The sequence below is a fragment of the Lepidochelys kempii genome, chromosome 9, assembly GCF_965140265.1.
Source record: "Lepidochelys kempii isolate rLepKem1 chromosome 9, rLepKem1.hap2, whole genome shotgun sequence".
In the NCBI taxonomy this organism is placed as follows: Eukaryota; Metazoa; Chordata; order Testudines; family Cheloniidae; genus Lepidochelys; species Lepidochelys kempii.
The window spans coordinates 1,957,037-1,966,410 of record NC_133264.1 but is presented as its reverse complement, the minus strand read 5'-3'; positions in this window follow the sequence as shown (position 1 = coordinate 1,966,410).

The following is a 9,374-nucleotide window of genomic DNA, read 5'->3' as shown; positions in this document are numbered from 1 at the left end:
CCCACTGATTACCGTGAGAATGTGCTCACCTATGTGTGCAATGGATGCCCCATCCAGTCCTAATGAAGGAGCTCAAGATGCAAAGTTTATGTCTGAAATTGCATTCCGCTGCAGTGTGGGTCTGTGCAGTTGAGGGGGATGAGACAGCCCATTAAAGATGTACCATAGGATCCAGCCAGAGTGTGTCTTGAAGGGACTTCCCACAGGAGACTGCCCCGAACTCTGAGCCAGAGCATGTTTTCAGCATTGCACCAAACTCAACTAGTTTCCGGAGACAGGGCCCAACAGCACCATTTATTCAGTTTCGGTTCAGGCACGTTCACATGTCACTGTCCTGCAGGTCAATTTCCAACAACACCCAAAGTCTCACAATAATTCATTGAGAACCAATGCGTCCTGGCAGGTTCATCAATGACATTCCCATGGGAGCTCTGTGGCACCTCAGAAAAGCTCCCTACTGACTTGGGCTGGTTTTCATAACAGTAACAAACCCTGTATGAGTGAGAATTCCTTGGGCTTGCCATTCACATAGACACGGGCTCGCACTGCACAATTTGGTTCTGGATCTGAATGTCTAATGTCCCAAATTGCTGGAGATATTTGGATCCATCTTTTAGGTTTGTAACTAAGACTCCTGTTGGGTGCCTTGGAAAGAAGAAAGAGCCCCACATGGGGTCTATGTAAAAGGCCTGGAAATCTGGAATGGATGAGGGCAGCCCCTGTGCCCACACAGCTTTGTAGTGTTTGGAACAAAGCAGCCAAGGTACCGTTTCCTTTCTTTACAGACATAGCATGGCTGCAGAACTTTGAGATTGTTTCACATGGCAGCGCCTGCAGTTTGTCAGGTTCTGAGCCTGAATACTATGGTAGAAGAAGAGGGGTGAATGGTGTAGTGGGGACAGCACAGTTAGATGGTGGGGGGGGTTAGTTAAACTTTAAACATAAGAACATAAGAATGGCCCTACTGGGTCAGATCAAGGATCCATCTCGCCCCAGTATCCTGTCTTCCGACAGTGGCCTGTGCCAGGTGACCCAGAGGGAATGAACAGAACAGGTAATCATCAAGTGATCCATCCCCTGTCGCTCATGTCCCAGCTTCTGGCAAACAGGGGCTAGAGACACCAACCCTGCCCATCCTCCATTAATTTATCTAGTTCTTTTTCAACCCTATTATGGTCTTGGCCTTCACCATATCCTCTGGCAAGGAGTTCCACAGGTTGACTGTGTGTTGTGTGAAGAAATACTTCCTTTTATTTGTTTTAAACCTGCTGCCTATTAATTTCATTTGGTGACCCCTAGTTCCTGTGTTATGATAAGTAGTAAACAACACTTCCATACATACATAAAAAAAAATCAATAAACCTGCATTGTAGGAGGTTAATCAAAAAAGGGGAGAATGGAATCTGAGAGAAGGGACTCAAAGGGATGATGCTCCTGGTCAGCACTGTGATATATTCTAAATAACGGCTCAAGTGAGCTGGGATGACTCAAGGGATTGGGGATGGGATGGGGGGAGCTTTTTCCCTCCACATTGCTGCTTTAAATCCAGCTGCAGTTGAAGAGTAACCAGCAGTTACCATGTGACAGCTGTAGGTGTCCTATGGGAAATGAGCTGGTGTTCTCAGTCCAGCACCTGTGTGGCCGTAATTCCTCACCCACTCCCCTTGCTGAAGTCTCTATGGAGGAAACTTGAACTGAAATATGTGTGTTATTTATTGGAGGTGGGAGGTTAAATTTTTTCTGACCCTTCCGGGCTCCCTCTGGGAGACCAACAGAGACATGAGCAGGGGGCAGGGTGTGTCCTGGGCATAAAGAAAAACATTACAGTCTGCTGGGCTGCTGGCAACGTGCCAGTCACTGGGGCTAATTAACTGTAATTATTGCTATTGCTGTTGTGTAGATCCTCATGGCCCTGATGAGCTCGGTACTCTATGAGCATGGAATGACCGTCCCTGACCTATGAGCTGAGGCCCCGATTCTGCCAAGACTTAGCGGGCTCCACTTTATCCCACTGGCTGTGGGGCTGCTCACGGCTCATGTGTGAACAGATCAGCATCTGCGGCAACCGTCGCCGCACACCAGACACCGGCTATTAGCTCCTGTTTCGTGGGCCTCCCAGCGGAGGGAAGCTCTAAAGAGGGATCTGAAGGGAGACTGGCATGGCATTGTAGCAGTTAGCACCAGGGGCAGCAGAGGATAAAGCATGAAGAAATACCAATGATTCTTATTTAACATTAATATTCCCGTAGTGCCCAGAGGCCCCAGTCATCATGCTGAGGGCCCGATTGCACTAGGTGCTGTACAAATGCATAGGAAGACCTAGTTCCTTCCTGCCCTGAAGAGTTCGCCGTCTGTGCCAAAGTAGCAGCTCAGAATTCTCTCCCCAGACCTCCATCTGGTAAAAGAAGTGCCGACGGGGGCATGTTCTGTTTGCTTCAGCTGCACAGCGAGACGGGTTCACATGAACTCTCCTGGCTGGTAACAAAATGATTTTACATATGTAGGAAGCAGGATGTGCAAAAGCCCAGGAGTCTGATCTTGTTTCTGAGATCAAACAGAGTCGCATTGTACAGGGGTGTGGAGCTGATGTCACTGTCTAGTGTGCCGGACAGCATCGCCGTGGTTACGCAGCTGGACCGGAATAAAGCAAGTCTGTATCTGAACTCATTAATTTTTACAACCAACTGAACAGTTCTGCCTCTTTTTTGGCGTGTGGAGGAGGACGGCCAATTTGGAACATAGGGGTCTCCCTGTGACCAGACCTCCTCTCATTATCAGGCTGTCTGTGACAGCAAACACCACTGGATGCGCTGGGGCCATGACAGCCTAGGGAGCGTGTGGGGGCAGGTAATACGATATGTGCAAACCTCTTTCACCTCTCCTCGGCCCCTGCCATTTCCCGGGGATGCTGAGCCAGCCGTATGGGTTCTTTACTGGGAGACTCACAGGGGCTGGGGGAGCAGCAGTGAAAATGCAAGAATACTGTGAGTTGCTCTTTCAGCTTCAGGTTATGGCAGCATTTCTGTTATCCACCGCTATTTTCAGGGTGTTATAAATTGGCTATAAAACTCCAGGCTGGGCTCTGGCAGGCCAGGCCTCAGCAGAGAAGTCAAGCTTTTACTTTTTAAATATTCAGTTCAACAGGGGGGTTAAACATCTGTTTAAGATGCTTTTTTTTAAAAAAAAAAAATTCTTTTTGCATTTTTACAAGTAATGAGTGAATAATTCAGTATAAAACTTGGTAGTCACAATTTGCACCTTTCATTGAAGTAGCTCAGGGCTCTCTATGAATAGTCAGAACATGCCTGTGAGGAAAAGAAGCAGTTCTTTTTAGGCAGAAACCTGTCTCTTTATTCTGTGTTTGTACAGCACCTAACACAGTGGGGTCCAGGTCTGGAACTAGGGCTCCTGCAATAATACATACAAAAATAATAATATGCCATTTGCAAATGGGTAAACTGAGGCAAAGGTGGTTAAGTGACTTACCCATGGCCACACATAAATCAGTGGTAGAGTTCAGGTTAAAACTTAGGACTCTTGAATTACTGCTAGCACCACTCGATACAGACCCTCTTCCCCCCCATCCCCCAACTGGAGTCCTTGCTCCCAGTCCCCTGCTTTAACCACTAGACACACTACCTATGGTGATGGAATGGGATGTACAGTAATTTCTGTTCCTCAAGGGTTTTTTCCCATATGGGGTTTTTACGCTATGTAGCCTTAATGCGACTCCTCGTACATATTGTTTGCAGTGTTGTAGCCATGTCGGCCCCAGGGTATTAGAGAGGCAATGTAAGGAAGGTAATAGCTTTTATTAGACCAACTTCTGAGAGACAAGCTTTCGAGCCACACCGAGCTCCTCTTCAGTCGGGACCTGAAGTTGGCCCAGTAACAGATATTACCTCCCCCACCTTGTGTCTCTATTTGCTGACACGGGGCCAGTCCTGTGAGAGATGATGATGCACAGCTCAGAATAACGGACAATGAGAACTCACCTGCTCTTTATGGAAGCGAATGGCTGCGCTCTTGGTAAAGCCAGTGAGGGGCCGCGCTCAGACAAACCCGCAGTGCCGGCGTGCTCCCCCAGCTCCTCAGAGCTGGCTCTCAGCCTGGACAGCTCACAGCGACCAGGCTGCAGGGGCCTCTCGTGCCATGTTTTAATGACCGTTCTCACCATGCTCTGCCCAGTGCCCGGCCCGATGACTGGGCGGGCTGCTGGGGGATCAGCAGAAGCGGGCACGGAGGGCGGGCAGTGGAGGAACGGTGTAGCCAGGCTTCAGTGTTGGAACAGGGCCCATCCCCTCTGTGCCCCCACTTCCCACACGTATGGGAGGAACAGTCAGCGGGCCCACACGGAGAAAGCTCCATCAGCGAACCCCTCAAGCCAATACCAAGCCCGCCGTGATGGACTGTGCTGCCCACACGCACCCCGAAGGGGTTTACGTAGGCCCAAGGGGCCAATTACCCTATTAAACTGCAAACCTGGGAACATTTAGGCTGAGAACAGAGCCCTAATTTAGGCACCTCACCTGTGCAGGAGCAGGAAGGGCTTTTACAAAGCCAGGGAGCTGGCTGCAGGGGGAGCGCTGCCATCCCTTGCCCGGGGACAAGGGAGAGAGGGGTCGGCGCCAGGAGGGAGGGTTTGTCTAGCGGACCCAGGAGATAAGGGTATGGCTAGAAGGGTGGGGAATGCGACCCGGGCACAGGCAAGGCAGGTCGTAGTCCAGGGGTGGGATAGGAAGGTTCATGGTAGTGCAGACCTTGGCTGCTGGAGATAGAGCCCAGGACTGGACCCCGGTGTAGAGGGCGGGCCTGGGTTCCCCTGCCCGCCTCGGAATGAGGGGCAGAATCTGGACAGTGACCTCGAAGCCTGTCCGGGACTGTTCGTTCTAGTCACTTGGGGTATGGCTCAGACAGGGCAGGAGATTTAAGAACTGTCTGGGCCGGGGTGGAAGACTTTGACAGCGCCCCCAGAAAGGGTAAACTACAGTGACCTGGCTGGAGGGCCATGGCATGAAGAGGGAGCCATTGAGTCTCAAGAGAGAGAGACAGACGGCGCACCCCCAGGAAGGGGCGCCAGACTGACAGAGCTAATCCCCAAGGAGGCGTTCCAGTGGTGAGTAAATCTCCCCATCACCCCCTCGCTCCCCACTGGGGCACGGGGGCCCTCAGGAATGAGTCTGGATCATGCAGGTTTCACAACACAGCCTGGTGTCTCAGAATTCAGCCCTGTCTCCCATGTTCCCCTTCACAAGAGGCGCCCTCTGCCCGCAGGAGGCACCAGGGTTTGCTCCAGAAAGGAGAAAGCCATGCAGCTCGCACGCCCCCATCCCATCCCGAACCGAAGCCAATTCATTCATCCTATTCAAGGCTGGTTTGCTGCTCACCCTGCTGCTCTGGGGCCTGCCCCATTAAGCCTTGGATACCTGCAGTTGCTTTCCCTGGCTGTGAGCTCAGCCCACGGAGAACACAGCGTCCAGGCGGGGGTGATGAAATGGAGCCGCCAGGTCCTGGGGATGGAGTGGGAGGAGCGCTCCGGGGGAGTTATTTACGCACCTGCTGAATTGCCTGTAATAAACTAAATTGGCTGAGTGCACGCGGCGTGTTGGCTGGCGCGTCCTGCCCTGCAGCCGCTCTCACCCCGCGGGCACTGGCTGCGTTCGCTGGCTGAATGCTGAGCATACGGCCAAGTCTCCTCGCATCATCGTGCAGCTGCAGGCAACACTTGCCTATGGTTCCCCGTTTTTCACAGCACCGTTCCCGGCCCAATTTTTCCCCAAGCCCCCGAGGGGGCCACAGGGCATCGCTACTCCATAAGCTATTTCCTACCCAGAGGTTATTTTATTTCAGAAGGGTGCAAAAAGCAGAGAAAATGACCAGAAAGTCTCCAGAATGCACAGGGCCCTTGGCAGTGCTGGGCTCACTGCGCACCCAGAAACTGCCCCTTGACTAATCTACCCTTCCCTCCCTCACCCCCAGCTGTCTCCCTCTGCCCATAGGCCCTACCTGTGGACCTTCCCAGGCCCCCTGAGCTTTGCACACGCCCCCGCTGCACCTTTATGGATTCCTGCCTGCACCTGCACTTTGCCCAGCTAGCCGGGGGTGAACGCCCCACGGCTCTACGCTGCAGTGTAGACAGACCCACGGTGCTTGGGCTGATGGGGAGTCCAGCTTCCCTTTCAGAGCGTTCGCCCAGGCCGTGCTGGGAGTCCTGACATGCCCACCTGCAGTTACTCTCAGGCTCCCTTGTTGGCCTCGCTCTTGGAACCGCCGTGTCTGGGCTTGTGCCCCCAGTCTGCAGCCGTGGCTGCTGCACCCCGTCACTGCCGCTCCCTGCGACAAGTAATGGCCCTGAAGGATGTCGCTCAGGCACTTTAATTTCCCAAACCTGTCATAAAAGCAGCTCCTCTCTCCTAATGAGGTAATTGGTGCCAAAATCCCATTAAGAAGGCACCCCCTGTGCAGAGCTCAATTAAGTAAACTATATAAAATGATTTACATGGCTTTCTTTAGCCAGGACCCTGACCCAAGTCGAGATGAGTCATACAGCACTCCTCATTAACGGGAGGGCAGCAGCCATGGGGTCCTCTGCGACTGCTTTAGAGCTAACGAATGCACTAGCCCAGCCCCCCTTCCCTGCCCTCTGCCCTAGCCAGATTTCAGATAATGGCCAGAGGAGGTGACGCTGCGCAAGGCGCTGAGGTGTGGGCCCCGCACTGGCGCCGGAGTCCTGGCGGCTCAGACGGGACCACTCTCAGATAGCAGAGGAGCCGCTCCAAGGGTAGTTTGGAGAGGAAGCTGGTTTTTTGAGGCTTGGGTATAAAGCCCCAGGAGCCAGGATGGCCTTTGTGATCCAGGGAATGTGGGAGGGATCTTCCCCCAAGCGGAGCAGCTCACGGAGGCATCACCTGGCTCTTCATACTCACGCGAGTAACACCTGTGGGGAATGCCATCAGGGTAGGGTTTGTATTTCTAACAGACTTGAGGTGGGTAAGGAAATACATCTCATGTTTTCGAAAATAACGTCACGATTCTGTGTGTCTGGTTTCTGACAATGCAGCGGGCAGGAGAAGGAGCAGCAGGGGCAGATCAGGGAGGAAGATTCAGGCAAGAAGGCAGGAAATGAGGCGGGCAGGGAGTCACTCGAGTAATAGGAAAGGGATCGCCGTCCCCCCGCGCTAGGAGTGAGGAAGGGATTAGTGGGGCCTCCATCTGAGCGGCCAGGGAGAGACGTGCGTGTCGGTGTGTACTAACAGCTGTATTTTCCAGGTGCACCACAACGCAGCGCTGGTGAAGGAGGCTCCTCCGGGGACCCCACTTCTCAGGCCTGTGAACTCTCTGCTGCGACTTGTGCTGGGGAAGGACAGGACTCCAGGACGCGGGGCTAGCTCTGGCACAATGGTTCAGCTTCCCTGGTTTTCACTCCTCAAGGCCTAGCCCTGCTTTGTATAGTGGCCGCCCCCCCAGCAGCCCGCACCCACTAGGCTGGGGTGGGTGGCCAGAAAGTGACTGTTCCTAGCACTTGTGAGTCACTGATGCTGACGTGTAACTGTGCTGCACTTGACAGATGTTCTACATGGCCCTTCCCCTGCATCTCCTGCCATATGGACCAGTCCTATGGCTTCCCTCTGCATCACCATCTCTTTGGGATTTATTATTTTTCCTCCCTTAACTCCACTGAGGCCAGGTCTGCCTCTCTGGACGGTGGAAGAATCCCTCAGTGTAGGAGAATCCGCACATGGCCTAGAGCTAGTATAAGTAGCCCTACGCCGCCCTACACCACCCCGTCTCACAGCCATCGGCTCACGGGACGTGGCCAAGGAGGAGTGTTTTCTGACGGCTGCTGCACCTCAGCACCATTACTGCGAAGGGGAACCCTCCATCTACCGCTCTCCCATTGCACTGAGCATTCACCCCGCTGCAGCTCAGCAGGACTAGAGATAGAATCAAATCAAATCTAGTGTATAGAATCATAGAATATTTGGGTTGGAAGGGACCTCAGGAGGTCATCTAGTCCAACCCCCTGCTCAAAGCAGGACCAATCCCCAATTTTTGCCCCAGATGGTTTTCGGCTGCTGGGTGCTGAGTGCTTCTGAAAATCTAGGTAAAGAAGCTCAGGTGCTGCGAATTCTTCTATGTCCTAGGAGAGAGTTGTACATTTTTGTGTGATTATTCTGCTTCTTCCGGATGAAGAAGTGATTCACTGCTGTGGAGAGTTAGAGTAAGGGAGGATCGGTACCATCGCCACGGTGCTGCTACAGGCTCCGTGCAGGAGCAGGATGGATTCTCTGGCCCATGTGATGCGGGAGGTCAGACCACAGGATCATATCGGCCCCTTCTGGCCTTCACATCTCCGCATCCCACTGTGATGAGCGTGGCATAAACACCTGGAGAGAGAGATCTGGTTAGACTGGAGAGAAGCGTGTCTGTAGCAGAGGGGGAAGAGCCCTTCCAAGGTGAAAAGGTGTCTTTGCAAGGCCAGTCTCCAGCACTGCACCAAATAATTTCATCCTGTTTTCCAAAGGAGAGTGAAGGGATCCATGCAGCAGCTGAGAGGGTGGTGAGTGCTGGGTCACTCCGTGTTCGAGATGTGGGTACGGGCACACAGAGATGTGAAGTGACTTGTGTAGCTTGGGCCTGATTCTCAACTCGGACTCAAGCCGAGCTGCACTTCCTCGTGCGGTGAGTCCCCATGGGCTAGGGTGGAAGTGCTGATCAGCATGAATAAAGGCCGCAGAATTGAACCCATGTAACGGTAAGATCTGGAGGGCAGGGACCTGGGGCAGGGCTCTGAAAAGCTTGTTCCCAGGGGATCTCCAAGCCAGAGGCATGGGGCTGAGCCTTTCAAAGCCCTCCTGTAACCCCTGAGCCTTGTGATGTTCCCTCATCATTAATAGATAGCTGGCAGCACAAGGTCCTAAGACCCAAAGGATTCAGTTGCTAGCGTCGCATCATCCCTTTTATTCTAGCCAGGCCTGCGTCTTCAGTGGTGCCTGAATGAATCTGTTTGCAGCCCTTTCAGTCAGCATCCTGTCTGTCTTTCTGCTGTGGCATGCAGTGTTCCCCGCCTCCCCCAAGCCTCTCCAGTCCTGATGGGGGGAGGAGAAAACTTCTCACTTTTTTCCCCCTTCCTTTCCAGTGTACTGGAGATACTGATCTGTTACCATGGTTGGTTTTCCTGTTCTCTACGACCCCCGCAGATTTCCCTTATGAGTTCGTGTCCTGGAATGTCTCTTTATTAGGTGTCTGGAGAAGGAGAGCTGACCTGATGCCAATGCCCTCATGCGGAGGGGGCTTTATTAGTTTTTTAATTTTCTGTCTGGGTGCTCTCGCTGCATCAAACTTTCCACGGCTCTTAAGATTTATTAGCGAAG